This window comes from Ursus arctos, unplaced genomic scaffold (assembly GCF_023065955.2).
Source record: "Ursus arctos isolate Adak ecotype North America unplaced genomic scaffold, UrsArc2.0 scaffold_12, whole genome shotgun sequence".
Taxonomy (NCBI): domain Eukaryota; kingdom Metazoa; phylum Chordata; class Mammalia; order Carnivora; family Ursidae; genus Ursus; species Ursus arctos.
In genome coordinates, this window is record NW_026622786.1 from 48,169,765 (window position 1) to 48,191,408 (window position 21,644).

A 21,644-nucleotide genomic window follows, 5' to 3' on the forward strand; every position below is an offset into this window, starting at 1 on the left:
TATCTATGGAAATTGAAGACTAAGGACTACATAAAAGTATAAGAATAAAGATAACCACTAGAACAAATTACAAATCTTTCTAAATATAAGATCTATAATAAAAACAAAGAGCAAGAAAAAAAGAGCATATTTGAGGTTTACGGTTAAGAAAGAAGGGAAAACAAAAATGCACGATATTATTTGCTCTTTTAAAAATTTACAAAACCCTACGGAAGAGAAAAAAATAGGGACAATTACTATAGAGCTAATAAAGCTTCAGACTCAGGCCCTTCCTTCACATGGACCCCTTCCAAGGCCTTGGAAGGATTAAAATGGTCATACAGGATAGAAAATTTTGAGTGTATTAGATATTTTAATTGCAAGACGTTAGCACCAAGTTTGAGTTTGTAATTGTTTTCTTTTCCTTAAAAGCAGCCATGAACTGCATAAAATGAAAGATCTAAAAACTTAGATCCAATCCTCAAGAAACTAATAAAAACGAGTACCAGTTTGGGGTGGAAATAGGGGCTATGGTGCGAGCAAGACTTCAAATATACAGACTTTTATGCCATTTTGGTTTTTAAACCATGTAAATATAGTCCCCATTAAGAATACATAAATTTTCAAAATTAACTTAAAAATTTTGGGATTGAGGGGCGCCTGGGTGGCTCAGTTGGTTGAGCATCCAACTCTTGGTTTCAGCTCAGGTCATGACCTCATGGGTCATGAGATTGAGCCCTGCTCAGGCTCCGAGCTCTGTGGGGAGTCAGCTTGAGGCCTCTCTCCCTCTGCTCCTCCCACCACTCACATCTGCTCTCTATATAAACAAACGAATGAACAAATAAATCTTTAAAAAAATATTGGTATTGGGGCGCCTGGGTGGCACAGCGGTTAAGCATCTGCCTTCGGCTCAGGGCGTGATCCCGGCGTTATGGGATCGAGCCCCACATCAGGCTCCTCTGCTATGAGCCTGCTTCTTCCTCTCCCACTCCCCCTGCTTGTGTTCCCTCTCTCGCTGGCTGTCTCTCTCTGTCGAATAAATAAATAAAATCTTTAAAAAAAATATTGGTATTGAGTGTTGCTGTGAACATGTCTTTTAAATATGACCTAAAAAGCAATATATTAAATAACTTCATTATTTAGATCAGGAACATATAGTTAAAAGGCAAAAATAAAAAGAGAGAGAAATAAACAAGGAAGAAAAGGAAAGGAGAAGGAAGGAAGGAAAAGAAAAAAGAAAAGACATATGTGAATAGATGCTTGAGTCTGAGAAAAACTTCTGGTGCAGTATCATATGAACATTCATCAAGTGCTGTATGACAGTGTTTGAATGGAAGCAAGGACGATGTGTTCTGGAAAACCTTTGTTCAATGTCTCAAAATTGGCTTAGTTGAGCTTATTTGGCTTATTTATTGGCTTAGTTAGGAAAAGGCACCAATATCAATGAAGTATGTATTATTATATAATATACACATTATATCATATAATTATATTATTAATTATAATTACATATCATATAATTATTATATTAATTACATAATTATATATTATACATTATATTATTATAATATATAAAATAAATAATCATATGAATTATATGTAAAACAAAGTATATAAATATATATTATATTAAAATATACAGTTATATAATTATAATATAATTATATTATATATTGAATTAAATCTTATTTATAAAATAAAACAAAGTAATGTAGTTAGCCTAAAAGCAATTTCTAAAACTTAAATACTGGGGCGCCTGGGTGGCTGAGTCGTTAGGCATCTGCCTTCAGCTCAGGGCGTGATCCCGGTGTTCTGGGATCAAGCCCCACATCAGGCTCCTCCACTAGGAGCCTGCTTCTTCCTCTCCCACTCCCCCTGTTTGTGTTCCCTCTCTCGCTGGCTGTCTCTCTCTCTGTCAAATAAATAAATAAAATCTTAAAAAAAAAAAAAAGAATGCCATTTGTTTAAAAAAAAGATATCAGTGTTCTGCTAATTCTCTAAGATTATTTGAATTGGTCCCCTCATTTGCATGCTCTGAAAAGTTTTTATGAAATGCAAGTCAGCTTTTCCTGGATGTTTTAAACACTTCCTCATACAACCTGCTGTGCTGAGCACAGCGGAGGCCTTGGTAAGGCCTGGCCTCACCCAGAGAGAGAACGAGCCTGCCAGCGGTGGGAGGAGATGCTCCAGGCTCCAATAGGACAGTCGCCGAGACCCGGTGGGGAGGAGAGCAGATGGGACTCAGTGAATGTGGCAGGTACACCCAGGGCGTCTGGTACATGTTTCTCCGATAGGCCAAATTCTTCTCCACCTCCTTTGCAGATATTTGCTTGCCTGGAACATTCTCCCACTCTTCTCTTGGCTACTCACTGGTCATCCTTCAAATCTTACTTTAAATGTCACTTCCTCAGAGAAATCTCCCATGTCCACATTAATTGAAATTAGATCATGGGGTACAGTTTCTCAGACAGTTCTGAACTTTTAATACTAGCACATATTACAATTTGTAGTTATAGATTTATTTATTTATGTGATAATTTTTTTAAGTCCCTTAAATAATCTCTATGAGGGATATGTACTATTTTTCCCTACAACTATATGCTCAATTTACTAATAAATTCATAGCACATAGTAATTACTCAGTAAAAGTTTGTTAAATTAGTACAAAAAATATGTTTTGTTAGTTACATATATATATATTTTATATATGAGTGAGCTGCGTTTTGTTTTGTTTTGTTTTGTTTTGTTTTGTTTTAGTGTCCTCCTGGAAACCGTGTCACTCTTTGAATCTCTGGGACTCACAGAACCTGTCTAGAGAACTGTTAATCAAGTCCAATTTCCACATTTAATGGACAAGGAAATTAAATGACAGAACAGTTACGTGACATCTCTAAAGTCATACTAGCTTATACCAGAGTCTGGACTAGAAGCCATATTTTCTCGATTTCTGTTCTCATGTAGTTCACACACGCTATAGCCTCACTCTTTTCCTACAAAGCTCTATTCTCTCCACTCATTCATCTGCTTTCCCCCCATCAGAAGTCCCCCATCTGTCCCTCCTTATTTCTTTTTTTTTTTAAGATTTTATTTATTTATTTGAGAGAGCACAAACAGGGGGGAAGGGAGAGGGAGAGGCAGACTCCCCACTGAGCAGGGAGCCTGATGTGGAACACAATCCCAGGACCCGGGGATCATGACCCCGGAACCTGAGCCAAAGGCAGACATTTAATCGACTGAGCCACCCAGGCGCCCCGCCCCTCCCTATTTCTGAGGCTCCACAATGATAAAACAAAAGTAGTGTCTTTGAGCACAAGGGACTTTGAAAGCAGACAGACCTGGGTTCAAATCCTACTTCAGTCACCTAACACCTGTGTGAATTTGGACAAGTTCTTAAATTCCATTGAGCCTGTTTCCACACCCGTAATATGGATGTAGGATTGTAAATATTAAGTGAAGAAACTACATGTTGAACAAGTATTCAACATAAGCCCTGGAACAATCTAAAGCTTAGAAACTGTCAATCCGTGTCATTAATTCTTTTATCATGCTCTCCATAAGCATGTATTTGTTTGCCCTGACACTGTTTGCAAAGTGTAGGAACATCCACAGAGAAAGGTCTGAGTTCAAAGCCAATATGATTGATATTGCCCTGAATACTGAGATTGTCTTTGATACCTTAACATGGAAAAGTCAACACAATCTCCAAAACAAGCCTTTCTACGGGCTTCTTGAAGCTACAATGGTTGCTGCAAAGGCAAGAAAATCAATCCTGACCTCAATCTTTTAATTTCCTCTAATGATTACTGTTCTCCAGTGGGGAATACAATTAAAACTAATGCTATATTAGTGTGCTTTCCTCAAAATAAACATTGATCAGATTCTATGTGAAGGGTCTGTAACATCTCTTCTGTAATTATTTTAAAATGTATTAACCGGGATCTGTGTATTGTAGGACAGAGGACACTGTTTCTGCAAGACAGGAGTTCTGCGTTCTTGCGTCGGCTCTGCCATTCACCAACTACGGGACCTATGGAAAGTCATTTCTTCTGGTTGACTCTCCATCTCTGCTGTAAAATGGGTACATTCCTACCCCCACAGAATTGTTTTAGGATCACACAGGTCATGCGTGCAAAAATTGTAATACACTTAAAAAATAAACAATTATGATTTCTACCCACATTCCCGAAAAATATGATTAACACCAGCCACACAGATCTCAGAATCACAGGGACGAAACACAAATAAGTTATAATGCTTATTATCATTATGATATGAGACCAATGTGGCACAGAGGGCTAACTAGCTTATGTTAGGAGAAGCGTTATTTCTTTCATTTCTAGAGGACAGGCAAAGGTATGAAAATAGCTGAGACTTGCTACTGAACCCTAAATTTATTTATTGAATAATTAGACCTCCAAATGATCCAAGGTGATCAGAAACTGAGATACGAGACCCATAGTTTTGCATTCTTTCCAAGGCAGCCCACTCTGTTAATGCAGAGTGTCAACCCAGGCTTAGTGTTTGTTACAAATACACTTTAGACTTTACTTTTTTCCTCCACAACTTCTCGGTGTTTCGACATACCATCACCTAGGAAATGCTTCATGGCTGCAAACATTAATTTAGCTCTTGTCAAAACCTGTTAGTCATGAACTCTGACAATTTTTTTGGAACTTCTAGATTATAGTGTAAATGGAAATTTTAAAAATTCTATTGCTACCTTCAATAGCCCACGTGTTGGATGAATTGCGGCTCTGCAGTAAAGCATGTGTTGTGCAGAGGGAGGAAATAACACTTAAACAGACACATAACTACGTCTAGGCTACACTGTTATCAGCCATCAGAGTGCCATGAATTTCACAACACTATAAAACTTAGCCCTTCTTCTAGCTCTGATCGTGCTAAACAAAATGTTTACCCTTTCTTTCATATCATGAAACTGACAACATTTATATCCACACTGATGCCAGAGGAGATAAAGTTTTCTTGAAGGAGGGACATAAACCATCTGCTACCCTGATAGGAGGGCTGGGCCAACTTCATGCTCTTAATTGTTGTGTGTAATTACTAGATGAAAGGGAAATGAGAAATTACCTTTGCAACAGAGGCACGAAACATCCACAGAACCCTGTTTTGTTGACTCAGAGAGCTGCTACTCCAGAGGTTCACATTTCTCCAGGTTACCTAGAACAAAAAGGAAAGTGCGATTGAGAATGCAAAAGATATGCTTATGAAAATAAGGCCAAGCTCCTTTTGACTAAAATTTCTTTATCCTATTTCTTTCTCTAAAGAGCTAAGCTAAATGCTTTTCATTTGACATTCAACAAATATTTACTGATCAATTAGTAAGCTTCGGTCGTTATTTAAGGCACCAATAGAGGTAGATAGGGCACAATCCCTACATTCAGGGAGCACAATGTCTTTAGGAAAGAAAAGTGTGTAACCAAGCAATCAGAAAACAATAAGATACTATAGGAAAAGCTTTCCAAAGGCTATGGACGCACTATGTTGCTAGTTAGTGTTTCAACAAAGAGAAAGCAACACTTAGCTGGAGTCTTGAAGGTTAAATAAAAGACAAGGTGATGATCTCCTAGGAAAAAGGAATTGATAGTGCAAAAGCACAGACTATGAGAAAATATAATATCTTCAGGAAATAACAATTAATTATATTTGTCTGGATAATCATTTTCATAGAAGAGATTATTGACTTCCAACTCTCTGAAGAGAATAGCAAAATAACCTGTTTGATCAAACAAAGACAGGTTTATTGCTTATTGCAGAAAGGGGAGCCACTTATGACTTTGACAGAGGCTTAGTAGCATCTTGGGAGGGGGAGCAAAGCAGCATTTGTAGAGTTGCGGGGTCTAATTTAAGGCCTATCTTTCAGTGAGGAGTCTGACTGGTACTGAACAATGTTCATAACATAATAGCATGAGATTAATGGGTAAAGTAAGGTGGGAACTTTAAAGAGAATCTTTGAAGATTAAACAATCATTTGGTAAGCCCAGCTGAGTGATCTATTCTTCTGACAAGAGGATATTTATCTAATAAGAACAAATTAATTATTTAGATAAATAAATTCAAGAGGCTCTGAAATAGACAATAGTTATTTTCAACTTCATCTTTCTGGGCAAGCATTTCCTGGAATACAAAGTTAGGTTAATGCAGAAGTTGAAAAGTAAAATTATGTTAATGTGGACAGCAAGAGGTATGGGTATAAGTGGTTTCACTTGTCATGAAGCCGATGAAGTTTGAAATAGAATTTGGGGCTGAATTATGACAGCCCTCATCTGCCTGAAGAATTTGAAACGGGCAAGAAAGGAGAGAAGACAATCTAGGCCCCTTGCTAAAGTGCTTTCCAATAAAACCCACCAAAATTCATTTAATTTTTATAGCAATCCTGTAAGACAGATATCATCCTCTTATTCCAGATGATAACGAGGTTTAGAGAAGTCGTACTTACAGATTATCGTTGCCCAACGTCTTTTACGGAATTAGTGGAGCCAGATTTCAAATCTAGTTCTAGCTGAGTCCAAAATCATCTTGCTCTTTCTCTTACATAATGCTGTTTTAAGGCAGGGGTACAATCTCTGTAGAGACTGAGTAAAGTGTGGACCCATGGACCACCTGGTTGCTTGTTAGAAATGCAGACTCTTGAGCCCACTCCCAGAACTCCTGATCGAAATCTACTAACAATATCTCAGGTGATTGCCAGGCACATTAAAATATAAGAAGCACTATTTGAGAGAACTCTAAAGAGTTTTTGAGTTGCCATCCCCATGAGATTAGTTCGTGTTGCACAGTGGGGTTTTCTACACCCCTCCAGCTTCCCATCCTCTCCTTTTACCCTTTATCCTCCTCATCTGTGATACAAGAAAAAGCAACCAAAACTATTAGCATAATATCCTATGGAAACTTCCATGGAAGTGCAATCAATAGAGCAAGAGAAATATTGTTTTACTTGTAGATATTTCTCCTTTAAGACTGAAAAATTTGAGCCTACTCCTACTTGAGAAGTCTGTCCATGAAGAAACCTAGAGCTCATCTCCAGGCCAGAAAAGAGACTGTGCATTAGGTGGTGAGGGGAAGGGCAAAAGGGTGAAAAGACCACAGAAAGGTGGAAGGAGGAAGAAAGAGATAAAATAAGGATGGAGACCAGACTTCAAAAGGGTATCACTGTGGAATTTTGGGGAAAACAAATGTTTTATACCGTCCGACTCCATCCATGGATCTTGACAATCATAAGATCATATCATTTCCTTTTGGGTAATTCCCTATACCTGTACTATAACTAAATCTTTGTCACTTTCTTCATTTATCCACGCATCAATTTTTTTTAAATGTCTACAATGCACTAGACACCAGCCTAGGCAATGAAGATACACTAACAAGGTAGGTCTGTAGCTTCTTGGTGCTTCTGTTCTAATGAGAAGGAGAGAGAGACAATAAGGGAGAAAAGATGACTTCATTGTTTAAAATAAAGAGTTTTCTCTGAGTATAATTATAAATAGATACCTGGACTATGAGGACAGGTGACATTTGAAATTAGTATTTTGGAGGGCAAAAAGTGGGCAAAACTGGGAAAGCTGCCGCCGAATGAAAGGGCGCATCATCATGCCTTCTGCAAAGCCATGCACAGCGGTAGGTGGATCACCGAGGCTCGGATGGGAGGAGACAAAGGAGTGTTCTTCCTGCCACAGAAGCATTTTGTAATATTTCTCAATCTCTTACCACAGCATTCTCTTTCAAGGCTCTTCACAGAAGGAATGGGCATCTTGCTCCTAATTCCCCTGCCTGTGGATCCCATTGTCCAAATCCCTCATGTAGATTTTCTTTCTCAGTATGAACACCACTAGAAAGTGTGCTGTCCACAGCTGCTCAATCATCACCTAAGAAAGCCTCTCAAACAGACATATCTTGCTCTCTGCGGGGCGTTTCCTGTGCGATACGTTCCTGTCTCTTAAATGAGTGACTTTCCTCCAGAGTGGCCTGGTTGTTTATCTGTGGCTGGGTGACACGGCTCAGTGATGTGGCAGAGGTCCTTCTCTTAGGGCAGAGTATTTACCATTCTCTCTGTGAGCCTAAATAATGGTAACTGTCATTTGTATAGTGTTTGACGCTTTCTCACACTGTCTTATAATTTTATATCTTACAGCTAGGAAAATTGATATTCAAAGACAATAAACATCTTCTGCAAACATCTTTGTGCCCAAGAATTAAGTGCCATGCTTTCTAATTCCAAACCCCCAATTCTTTCCACTATTCTAATGCTCATATTCTTTCCATGACTGGTCTCTCCCCTCCCCCCCACCCCCTCCTTCTTCCTCTCCCTTTCTCTCCCTCCCTCTCTCCTTTCTCTGGTTTAGATATTTTTAAGGCTGAAGGAACATAAAAGTGAAGTAGCCATTCTTAACTAACCTCTTACACAGCTTACTTCTTATTTTCATTGTCTTCTTTTTTTTTTAAGAGTTTATTTTTAAGTAATCTCTGCACCCAATATGGGGCTCAAACTTATGACCCTGAGATCAAGAGTTGCATGCTCCACTGACTGAGCCAGCCAGGTGCCCTTTGTCTTCTTTATAGGAATAAAATTCTTAGCATTCTTCCATTACCATTTTTTATGAAGATAACAGTATTAGTTATTACCCTTATCATGAATTATAAACTCCATTGTTAGTCCTACTGGCACTAAAAAGAACTGGCTGACTGGTGACTGCAGATCTCAAAATAAACTAGGTCTTGCTTTTTTACTTTTTATTATTATCATGTACGAGCATTAATTGTTAAGGCCATAAAAAGGAGATAAATTTGGCATTGTTGAATAAAATACCCACACATATCTCTCTGAGCACTTTGAAATATAAAAAGTCGTTCAAAAAGAAAAAAAGTTCCTCCTTAGGAAACTTTTCTTTCCTATATGAGGCAGTGATTACTCAGCCGATTTCTGAAACTTGAAGCAAACTTCCCACTAAAATATGTATATAAAGTAATGCATAAAAACTAATGTGGCAAGGATGAAAAATAAAAGTACAAACAGTAATGTATATAGAGATTTTAAAGAAAACCCTCATAGGGTTATCATCACCCCTCCTCCTTTTAGTACCAATACCTTATTGAAGAGAAAATATTTGACTTCCTCTATGGTTCAGTTTAATTTAGAAGCACATTTACTCCCCCTTCTGATTACCCCCCCTTTCTTTATCCCTTTCTTCCCCTACCGATCATCCTAGTTCTTATGTTCCATAGATGAGAGAAATCATATGATAGTTGTCTTTCTCTGCTTGACTTATTTCACTTAGCATTATCTCCTCCAGTGCCGTCCATGTTGTAGCAAATGTTGAGAACTCGTTCTTTCTGATAGCTGAGTAATATTCCATTGTATATATGGACCACTGGACGATGAGAAACAAACTGAGGGCCTCGGAGGGGAGGGGGGTGGGGGAATGGGATAGGCTGGTGATGGGTAGTAAGGAGGGCACGTATTGCATGGTGCACTGGGTGTTATACACAACTAATGAATCATCGAGCCTTACATCGGAAACCGGGGATGTACTGTATGGTGACTAACATAATATAATAAAAAATCATTAAAAAAAAATAGAAGCACATTTACTTTGGAGACTAAAAGTAGACTCAGTAATGCCTCAGTATCGAAGTTTTACACTGAGGCTCAAGAGTACTAAGTGTATAGATCCTACTTTATCTGCCTCCTTGAAGTGTGTACAAAAAAATTAAACCAATAGTATTGATTCCTAAACAAGAATCACGTGGATCCACTTATCTATGTCATTTTTTTAACCAACTTACCAAAATTGGATAAAAAGACATTTAGCAAAGTTCCAGAATAAATGTCTACATTCTAGAAAATTTCCAACAAACATCCTTAAATCCTAGAGAAACGACATGTACTTAAGCTGAACAGACAGCCCTCAAAAATGGTATTTTATTCATACAGTTACAATAAACAGTCAACAGAGTGAAATTATCCACGAGGGGGGAAAGAAACTATGCCATTTATTTTTGCATTTATAGATCTAGAGTACTACCTGGTTTAGATATTTAATATACATTATACTGAATTGAAAATATACTGATATACTGAGCTCTATTCTTTCCAACATACCCAGGAGAGCAGAAACAACTAAATATGAAGAGTCCCTCTTCCCAAACTTGTGGTTGTGCGTGCACACATGCAACCCTGTTTTGATTTTCTAGTCCTACATTTGCTTTCCATGGCTAGATGAGAGGTTCCCAAGCCACTGGGTAGCCTGACTCTAGGCAAAGTGAAGTTGAGATAGAGGTATTGGCCCTCTCATTCTGAAAGTAGCCTTTTTGCTCCTGTCTCCAACCCTTTCTTCAGGCCCTATAGAATTACCCCAGGATTGCACTCACAAGCTCTTTCTGTTCTGATCATTTCTAAGGTATTTCTTAGAATCTTTGATGTTCTACCATCACTCTATGCTATTCCTGGGTGAATTTTTTAAAATCCTGCTCCATACTAAGATTTTTCAATTTGATGGCTCAAATATTACTTCTAGAAAATGTTAAACAACATTCTCTTAAACAACATAAATTTATTGTCTCACAGCTCTGAAGCCTAGAATTCTGAGATCAAGGTGTCTTGGGGTCAGTTGCTTCTGAGGGCAGTGAGGGAAAATCCTTCCCATGCCTCTCTCTTAGCTTCTGGTGGTTTTCCTAATGATTTTTGATGTTCCTTGGTTTCTCCTGCATAACCTTTATCTTCACATGGCATTCCCCTTGTGTGTGTCTATGTGCAAGTTTCCCCTTCCTGTAAGGACACCAGTCATATTGGATTAGGGGCCCATCCTAGTACGAATTCAACTAATTACACCTGCAATGATCCTATTTCCAAATAATGTAACATTCTGAGGTAACGGGTTAAGACTTCAATAGGCGAGGTTGACAGCAGGATGGAGTCCACAGTTCAACCCAAATTCAACCCGTAACAGAAGCCAAAGTGTCTTCTGTACTGTCCTTAGTCTGGTGTCCCTGTGTCCAGTCTCTGACCTCTCCCATCCTCATAATACAAAACCTAGATCACATGCCTGCTTGCACCCTGGCTGTAATGAAGGTTAGAAACGAAGGTCTGGAGTTTGACTTGGGAAGGTGAGACTCATATTGTGTGATCCTAGTAGAATGTAGGGAGGGTGTTCAAAAAATAGGAGGATCCATAGTTAAAGTGGGGGTTTATTTCTGGCCCTGCCCCTTCTTGACATGAGTTACTTAATCTCTCTGATCTTCAATTTCCTCATTTTTAAAATGGGGTTTTGTGTGCAGTAAATGTTAAGGTCTTAGCATGGTGTATTGTATATAAACAGGTGTTCCATAAATGCCAGGTCATTCTATTTTCTTTCACTCCTCCAAACCCTCAAAACTCTTTTCATTTCTTATATGGTCTCCATCATATTCTGTCTTGTGTTTGTACATTTGCTTGTCATATTTATCTAATTTTAATGTATGTTTCATGAGCCAGGGACATTGTTCTAGACCAGTGCTTCTCAAATAATTTGGATAAAAGACCATTTATATATATCCAGTCTGTCACAGATCAATATTTTTGTAAAATCTAATAAAAATAAGTTCCAGAAAAATGAAATTAAAAAAACAAAGACAAAGTATAAGCCCCAATTTTATTATATTCAACCGACATAAAATTACCATCAAAATGCTATAAAAATTTCTAAATGCTTACTTTGAATTTCTGTACTTAATCCATTGTAGACCAGTCACCAACATTTCACTGGCCTATGGACCACACTTGGATTGCCATGTCCTAGGCCCTTACTTCCCAAAATGTGGCCCCGCCACCAGCAGTTTTGGTCTTCCCTGTGAGGGTGATAGAAAGGCAGAATATCGGGACTTCTCTCAGACTTATTGAATCAAAACTGGCATACTGAAGTTTGAGAAACACTGTCCTGGCTCATTTTCAAACCCTTCTGTTACTGAGTTCCAAGTGTTCAATTAAAAATCTGTTTAAACTGTTTAGAGTAGAGACACCCAAAAGAGACCCAATATGTGACTTTTAGTGCATCTGTCAGGAGATTTTCATTTTATTGGGATCCTGTAACTATTTGTTAATTAGTAATTGAACATTTTTTATAGGTCTTTTCCTACTACCCAAAATATCAATTTTTACATGAATAGATGACTTTATATTTTTAAAACACAGTATTATTATAATTTACATTCTTAATGCACGTGTATGGTGTGTGTGGGTGTGTGTGTGTGTATGTGTGTAATTCTGTCTTCTGTCTAGATACCAGTCTGTGAAGTATGTAAAGGAGGAACATAATTCATTACCATTGGATAATTTGCTGTTTGTGTTTCATTAAGTCAAGATTAAGATTGATAAAGACAGATTTCAAGACTGCAATATATTGTAGTGAATGGAGATCAGCTTAGAAGTCAGAAATGCCTCCATCAATGCTGGGGTTTTATCCATTGTTAACTTCTTTTCTTTGGTCAAAATTTCCTCATATGTAAAATGAGGTTAGTATTATGATTCTGGGAGATTGATGAAGTTAAAATACTTTATATTAGGCACCAGTGAGATGCCTGTTATATTGTTAGTATCCAGTAAACTTTGTCTTTCTGAATACAGAAAGGAGTTTAGATTAACATTTTTACTCATTCTTTAATGAGGCTATTGGAAGAACTGAAATGCATACAATTAAATGAAAGACTATAAAGTATATAGAACAAAAAATAAATTTAATTTGGCAGAGAATTATACAGTAGCCATTTCTTGGACACTTGTAAGTTTAAAGTTGTTGCTATATGTTACAAGTCACAGATACTCAACATGGTTTATTCAACATGGTTTTCTCCACAGTAAAACTGATACTCTGCCCAATATGAATCTGTTCCATGTCCATAGTATCTGTTACAGTGCCTTGCTCATAGAAGATGCTCCATAGATGTTTCTGGGAGAAACTGTGCCTTTTTTGCTGTCAGGAACCATGTCTTATATTTCCTTATTCTGGGGGCGTCTCATCAGTTTCCTATGGTGGAGCTTCCCACCCAGAGTGCTGCTGTGTCCTGGTGAGCCACAAAGGGTTTTCAAGTGTCCATAGATCTTGACTCCCTACACCTGCTCAACAGCCATGCAGGGCCTGAGAAACTACAGCAGCTTCCTTCTGTTTATCCCAGTAGTACAGAGCTCTGACATGAGACAGGTTATGAGAAATGGGCCCATCTTATCTTCTTTCCCAATTGGAATCTTTGATGTACATGGTTCTCTCCTATAGAGAAAATCCTTTGAAATGGGGCCTAAGTTTTATTTACGTCCACTTCCTTCTTCCTGGACAAGTGCGATTCATCTTTAGATGAGTTGGGGTGACATTCTCACCAATTACTTTTATTGTAAACTTGACCCTTGTCTCTATCTAAATTTCTTTTCTTTCATTAATTTTTCAGATATACCATACTGCAACTTCGTACCTCCCAGCATGGGCACTAAAATAATTTTACATAGTGTATTGTTAAAGCCTGTCCTTGTTCAGTTTGTATTCAGGGCTCTGAGAGAATGCCCCAGTTTGATGTTTGTGTGGGTTTAGTATCTTCTTGATCTCACGTTATTTTCCCTTTTTAACAGCAGAAATATAAGACCTCAAGTGTTTTAGTATGCAACAGTCTCTAACCAGAATTTTGCATTATGTTTGTCTTTATTTTTTGGGTTTATTTTAAAGCAAAATAAAGGGGCTCCTAGATGGCTCAGTCCATTAAGCATCTGCCTTTGGCCCAGGTCATGATCTCAGAGTCCTGGGATCGAACCCTGCATCAGGCTCTCCCCTGAGCAGGGAGCCTGCATCTACCTTTGCCCTTCCCCCTGCTCTTGCTTACTCTCGTGCTCTCTGTCTCTCTCTCTCAAATAAATAAATGTTTTAAAAAATGAAGTAAAATAAAACTATATTTTATCATATTATTTAAGTTACAGTAATAAAAACCCACTTTCAATATATTTACTTAAGTAACAAAATGAGTTAAACTGTTTAAGTTCATGGATATAGCACACTCAAGTACATGGATATAATAAATACATTAAAATTATATGCAATAAATGTGTGAAACACCAGCAGAGCAGAAAGGGTGCTGGGTTTTGAATCCAAATACTTGGGACCGAATCAGCTTTGTCAGTTACCCAAGCAAACTTAGTCACTGGGTTGTATACCTAAAAGTAATGTAACAGTGAGTGTCAACTACACTGAAATAAAAAAATTTAAAAAAATAATTAATGCACTCAGATCATGCATCTTGCAATTCATATGACTCTCTTAGAACACTGTTTTATTATGTGAAATGACAGTCTTCATGTATTCACAAAAGTAACAAACTAATGTTTGTGTCACTCTTTTTAGTTTAACAAAGTTCTTTCATGGACATTGTTTCATTTAATTCACAAGAAATGCTCTTTCAGGCAGTTGCTATAAACCCTGTTCTACAGATGAGAGGGGAAAATTGTGCCTCAGGAAGGTTAAGCACTTCGCTTGAGTAACTGACAAAGCTATGTAATAACTCAGTGACTCAACTTCTCCATACTATTATATTATGCTCACCACAAGTGTAGCTACCATCCGTCACTGTACGACACTGCCTTTTATCCCGTGACTTATCCATTGCATAACTAAAGTCTGCATCTCCCACTCCCCTTCACTCATATTGCACATCTCCCAACCCCTTCTCTCTGGCAACCATCAGTTTTTTCTCTATATTTATAGGTTAGTGTCTGCTTTTTTTTGCTCAATCATTTTGTTTTCTAGATTCCACATATAAACGAAATCATACTGTATTAGTCTATCTCAGTATGACTTATTTCACTTAGTGTAATACCCTTTGGTCCATCCACGTTGTCACAAATGGCAAGATCTCATCCTTTTTTATGGCTATGCAATATTTCATTGTATGTATGTATACTTCTTCCTTATCTATGAGTCCATAAATGGGAGTGTATTAAATTTTTAAAATTGGGGCATAACATCAAAAATAAAGAGTTTTGCAGATTTTATAAAATCCTGTAAATTCTGGTAACACTGGTATCACATTTATGTTCAAGGTTTATTATGTGCCAAACTAGCTTCGGGGGTAGCCAAATTCTAACAGACTATTGTGAATGAGCTGTACCAGGCAATTATGGAACTCCTTGGGCAGAGGATGAGAGAAAACCAAGTGGGGTGGAAGAAAGCAGGTGGTACTCTGAGGAGAGGTGATTAGGCAACTGTGTTCTGGGGGGGGGGGGGTCTGGCCTACTTTGAGGCTCAACAATGTTACCATGGGAACCTAATGAGTCTGTTGGGAAGCAGGAAAGGAAGAGTGCCCAGAGAAAATGTGGGACTTTCACACTGGTGGAAAGCCAGGCTCTGTGCTCTCAAGCAGCCTGCCAAAATACACAGTCTACAATAAACTAAGGCTTCAAGAAACTTGGAGTACACCAGTCTCATAATCGTCACAATCCACATACTTCAAATAGCAAGCAGGAAAAGGGGGGGAGATTTGGACTTTCTGGAAACCTCTAGAAGAGAAAGCCAGCTGGGGCTCCAACAGACTTGTTTACGGACTAGACGCCTGATGGGTTTGTTGAGGCTGGATACCGGAAAGGAATATGTATTTGAAACGCACAATGATGACACTGTTAAATGGCTTACGGAAACAGTCAGATAAGGCTCCAAATGAAAAAAATCGTGAGAAAGGAATATTATTATTTCTCATCTCTGCAAGTCAGTAGTGACAAAGGTCCCTGACCTTCCTGCAGCTTGAGCGAAAGTTTTAAGAACTTACAAATCCAAATCAGTATTTATGTATTCCAATACTTTATACTACTAAATAGTATACTACTAAATAGTATAGTATAGCTTGGATGATCCGAGCATCAGTAAGACCAACTAATGGTTCTCAAAATGTAGTCCAGGGACCCCTAGAAGTCCCCAAGACCCACTCAGGGGATCTGTAATGTCAAAACGGTCTTAATAATAATTCTAAAATATTATCTTCCTTTCTTTTTCATTCTCTCATGAGTAAAGAGTATTGTTTTGCAGAGTCAACAGACAAGCAATGATGTAACAGAATGGATGCAGAAGCAGATACAAGAGTCAGCTGTCCTCTATTAAGTCATCAAGAGATTTGCACAAATGTTAAACAATGCTACTTTCCTCCTAATTTTATTTTTGTTTTGGAAAATAGAGTTATTTTTCGGTAAAAATATGTTGTTTATGTTGACACCGATTTCCATTAATGTGTAATGGGTTTATTATTATTATTTTCAAATGAAAAATTTCTCAGTTTTAAAATTTAACATGGAATCCAGCAATAGATACGTAACAGACAAACAACAGCACACATAACACATACTTTGGGTCCTCGCAAAGACATCCTCAGGCCAAAAAGGTTCAGACCCAACTGGCTATTAAGCTGCCAGTTCCTACAGGGCTAATTTTCTGTGGTTTGGATTTTCTGGTATCGGCTTGAGGAAACATAACCCATTATAACTTTATTAGCAATTTCAATTAGGTATCAGCTGGATTAACATTTGTGAATAGAGGTATAACTGCCGAACACCCAGAGAGGAATCTTTTTCTACCAGCTACTAACTTGCCTATCCTGAGCTACTGAACCTTCACTGAAACTATCCTTTGGGATTTATCTGTCAGCTATCAAACTACAGCAGCACTTGAGACGATGTTTAGATCTGTGAGTTTAAAATAATAACCAAAGTTTTGATTAGAAATGCCTGAACCTCTAGTATGGTAGAAAAACTGGAGACAGGTTTTTATACAATCGAGTTAGGCCAAATTACATTTATCACGAATACAAAAACTATGTAGCAGAGTTCTGACTGTGACCGAAACCCTTTCTCACTAGAAATGAGTGAATACTTAGAAAGGAGTATTGTGCAGGGAAGGGTGCAGGCCCTGGCGTGAAGCAGAAGTGGGTTAGAATCGTGTCCCACACTTGTTAACAGCATGACCTTGGGAATTTTAATTTTAATTATTTCTGTAAGGCTTAGCTTCCTCATCTGTAGGATGAGAAACAGTAATGATAGCTTCACTCCGTGGACTCCTTTGCAAATTAAATGAGACAATATGCAACAAGTTTCAAGCACATCACTTCATTTAACCCTCCCAGTGATCTTAAGACACAGATGTTATTATGTTTTCATTTTACAGACAGGGAAACTGACATTTAGAAAAGTCAAATAATTTTCCAAAGATCATGCTATTAGAAGTAGCAAAGCAGGGGCGCCTGGGTGGCACAGCGGTTAAGCGTCTGCCTTCGGCTCAGGGCGTGATCCCGGCATTATGGGATCGAGCCCCACATCAGGCTCCTCCGCTATGAGCCTGCTTCTTCCTCTCCCACTCCCCCTGCTTATGTTCTCTCTCTCACTGGCTGTCTCTATCTCTGTCAAATAAATAAATAAATAAATCTTTAAAAAAAAAAGAGAAGTAGCAAAGCAGGGATTTGCTTTTGATGGCTTTAAATACAAACAGCTACATCATTGTGTTTTCTTAATAGCAAAGATTAGAAAAGTACATGCTAGGGTGCCTGAGTGGCTCAGTCAGTTAAGTGTCCACCTTTGCATCAAGTCATGATCCCAGGGTCAGGCTCCCTGCTCAGTGGGGAGCTTACCTCTCCCTCTCCTGCCATTCTCTCTCTCTCTGTCTGTCAAATAAATAAATAAACTCTTAGAAAAGAAAGGTGCATGTCTTTAGTCAACACCTAGCTTCATATGAAGTGCACACAAGCTAGGTCTTCTTGTAACACAGGGTAGGAATATGGCAGGAGGCTCAGGATAGGGGAGAGAGGGAAGAGGAATTTTACAATTCCCCAAGATATGGGAACTGACAATTCCTTTTTATAGAGGTTTTATAGACAACTTCTTTCTTGTATCCACACAGCACATGCATATTTCACAAGTTCTGTTTAATATGCCCTGGAATAGGGTTGAACATTTGTGACAGATACATGTAAATACCGTGTTATGTACTAAGTGATAAATGATAAATGATCTTAAGAAAGGGAAAAATAAATAAATGATCTTAAGAAAGGGAAACAATGACTTCCTCATGAAATGCTATTACTGAAGCATTCTAGATGAAAGGGCTTGAAGCAGTGCAGGCTCACTTCCTACACCGCCAGGTCCACACACTGAGGACCGGATGCCCTACAGCTGGAATTTTCTGTGCTTTAATATTGTAATGGAGATACAAAGTAGCTGTAACTGTCTCCCAGATCTTGTTATTTAAGAAGCAATTCTACTTGGAGCAATGCTGTTCCATTTATATACCAGACAAGTTAAAAAAAAAATCTTGATGCTTTTTAAAAAAAATGTTCATTGTAAATTCAGAGTAATAGACTAGTGATTACACAGTTAATAACCTATACGTCTATTTATATCAGGTCAACATCTATAGCCAGGAACCTTCTCTGTTCCCAGACTGGCCATCTAAAATTGTAAATAAATTTTTACATTTGATCTCTGTGGTTACAGTTTTCTCTTAGCTAGATCACAGAAACTGCTTACAACTCAGATCATCTGACATCTCTGGGAGGCACCTTCCCCTCTCCCAGTACTCAGCCGTAAATGTGACTGCCGCACGGATTAGCGGTGAACTTGACTAGGTTCGTGCTCTAGCCTTGAACGAAGAGCTCGGGAATGAATCATGGCCAGACCCCTTGAGTCAGACTCTTCTTTCGCTCAATAAACCACAATTTTGATTTCACTTTTCCACTGGGATAGAGATAAAAAATGCATCTGTTCGTGTGAAAGTTGGTAGTTTTACGTTTGCTTTGTTATTATTACATAGCTTGATATTTGGAGTTATCATATGCCTCTTCTTCAGATTAATTCTTCTATCTGAATTACTTTGAGGTTATTCATGGATTAGAGGAGGCCAGTTCCAATAAGCTCCAACTTCAGTTTTCCAGCTGGTATTCTGAGGACTGTGTTGTTAGGGCCATGGGACGATGGGCCGGTGCTCTGCATTTCTGTAACATCTTTCACCTCATCTCTCTTCCAGTTCAATTTTAAGAGGTAAGAGAAGTCAGATACCATGGTTTTTCTAAGATCACTTCCCAAAGTATGACTTCACACTTTCTAGTTCATTCACACATACTTCCTCCAGAGAAAAAATAATTACCAAGATATTTGATGTACATGTAGATCAAATATTCCTCAAGGTCAAAAAAATAACAACAGCAAAAGGTCCAAGATGTCACAGAATTCATGCATGAGGAGCCTTGTGATACCCAGGCCATATGACACAACAAAAAATAGATGCCTCGTCCTGTAGGATACCTTTGAATAATCACCTCCACTGCAAATGCTGCGGAAAAATGAGAACTTCAGCATTCTCTCATTCCCAGAACGTCAACTTCTCCTGACTATTCCTCTGACACGGTCTTACCCTCGATACCCCAGCTTCCAACCCTCCTATTTTCACCCACACCTCATTTTGTAGAATTGACCCTCAACAGTCTTCTCCACCCTTGCTGTCCCCTTCACCGTGCTTTTAACGTTGATCTCTAGCAAAGCTCTCCATGCCAGCTTAAACAAAGCACAGTACTCAGCACTTAGTAAAATAAGTTTTACTTTTAACATTTCATTTATTTTGAAATCAATTTGATTGCAGCCCAAACTGCAGAGTTAACTGTAAACAGTAAACTATTTTGTGTATATATGGACATGTACTTTAAGTTTTAAGGAATATAATTTACTTTGACAGAGAGCGTTAAACAAGATTAAATAAATTACTAACTGCTTCCTTTTCTTTTTTTATTTAAATTCAATTAGCCAACATATAGTACATCATTATACTAACTACTTTCAGTAAGTTTCCCACTTCAGTAGGGCCCCAGTAGTCCCTCTCTTAAGACCATCCCTGTGGGTGGTGGTCTTATCCACTTAGTTCTGGCTTTGAAACCAGAAAACTTTTTACAAAAAGGGAAGGAGGAGAGAGAGAATGAAAGGAAATAAAGATCAAATATAAACTTGTCAAATAAGTACCTTCAGAGCTAAAATTTCTTTGGCGTCCCTAAGGAGTCAAAAACCAAACCAAACCAAACCAAAGGCTTAGTTAACAAAGTCTGAAGTATCAGGGTAGTCTCCATCTGGTTTGTTAATGACATTCCAACTGTACTCCCACCACTGGTATTTATCTCTAACCCACATTTATCAGGTACTGTTTTCTGACATGGACGAAAATGTGGGGTCAGCTGGGAAAATTTCCCAACTCCTTTCACATCCCATAGGATCTGGGAAGCTCACCGCAGTAACTTTGGTCTTTATTCTGAGCCTCAATATTCTGCTGAGAGGCATGGTTCTTTACCTCAAGTAATGGAAACTCTTTCTCATGTAGTAGTTTGTAGAAACTCTGCTCTCAAACATCATGCTGTATCACTTGTTAAAAAAAAAAAAAAGATTTTATAAAAGTACAGGTGTGGATTCAAATCCCAGGCCCAATCCTGACTTCGTGATATAGGTAACATTTCTTCACTTGTAAAAATAGTAGTGATAATACTTGCAGATTTGTTATGAGATTAAAATAGGAAAAGATAAGTGTGAATGTCTGGCATTTAGTATGCACCAAAATATATAATATACTTTGTCTCTAAGTAACTAAATGAGGGACCAAGGGCACTATCAATACGCTATTGGCATCTTCTGTATCCAGTTTTTCTTTTCTTTTTTTTTTAAGTAGGCTCCACACACCAATGTGGGGCTTGAACTCACAACCCTGAGATCAAGACCTGAACTGAAATGAAGAGTTGGACGCTTAACTGACTAAGCCACCCATGTGCCCCAAGCTTTTATTAAACCAGTGCATCATCTTTCCTTTTTTTTCAGAGCATCATATTTCTATAGGAACAGAATAATCACTTCATTTTGGCGACAAATAAGCACTCTCAGCTGTGACAGAGTCCAGAATTGAAGCATCTCACAGTTTCCATCCAAACAGTCTAAAGGAGCCAACTTAAATGGAAACGCTTGTGCCTTTCTTCAGCAGATATGTCACCTCCCTTACACTTTTATTAAATTAGAGAAGTACCGTATTTATCTTCTCTATAGCCATGATGGAAAGTTTAGCAATCCCATCAAAAATTGCTCTTGGATGTGCTTCTTGCTCTTCCAATGCATCCTGTGTGGATCAAAAACTCAATACAAAATATCATTTTTTCAATGCTAAGTAATCTACAGAAGGCTTTTTTCCTAAACACATGATAAATCTGACCATAATGCTGTCTCTCTGGAATCAATCTGACAGTAACCAAAACAGACTGTGAGGGAACTAGGTTGCACAGAGGGAAGAAACATGAGCAAACCTTCAGACTTCTCTGTTTCTATCTCTTCTTTTGAAAAGCTGCCAACAAATGAGTCAGAGTCTTACATTTGCAGCTCACATTTCCATCTGTAATGACTTGACTATATCTGACAATCTCTGATTCAGAAGGATTTATTAGAAGAAAGAAACCATTTGTGTAAGATGCCTTATTTTACTCTTCAAGTCATTAAATATAAATAGAACAATGACAGCAAATGTTTCTGGAATCGGGTTTAGCGCATATCTGGGTTAAATAAACATTTCACTTCAAAGAAGAGTCATCCACCTTCTTTTATCATCTTTAATATTTCATACCTAAATTCCACAGTCCAT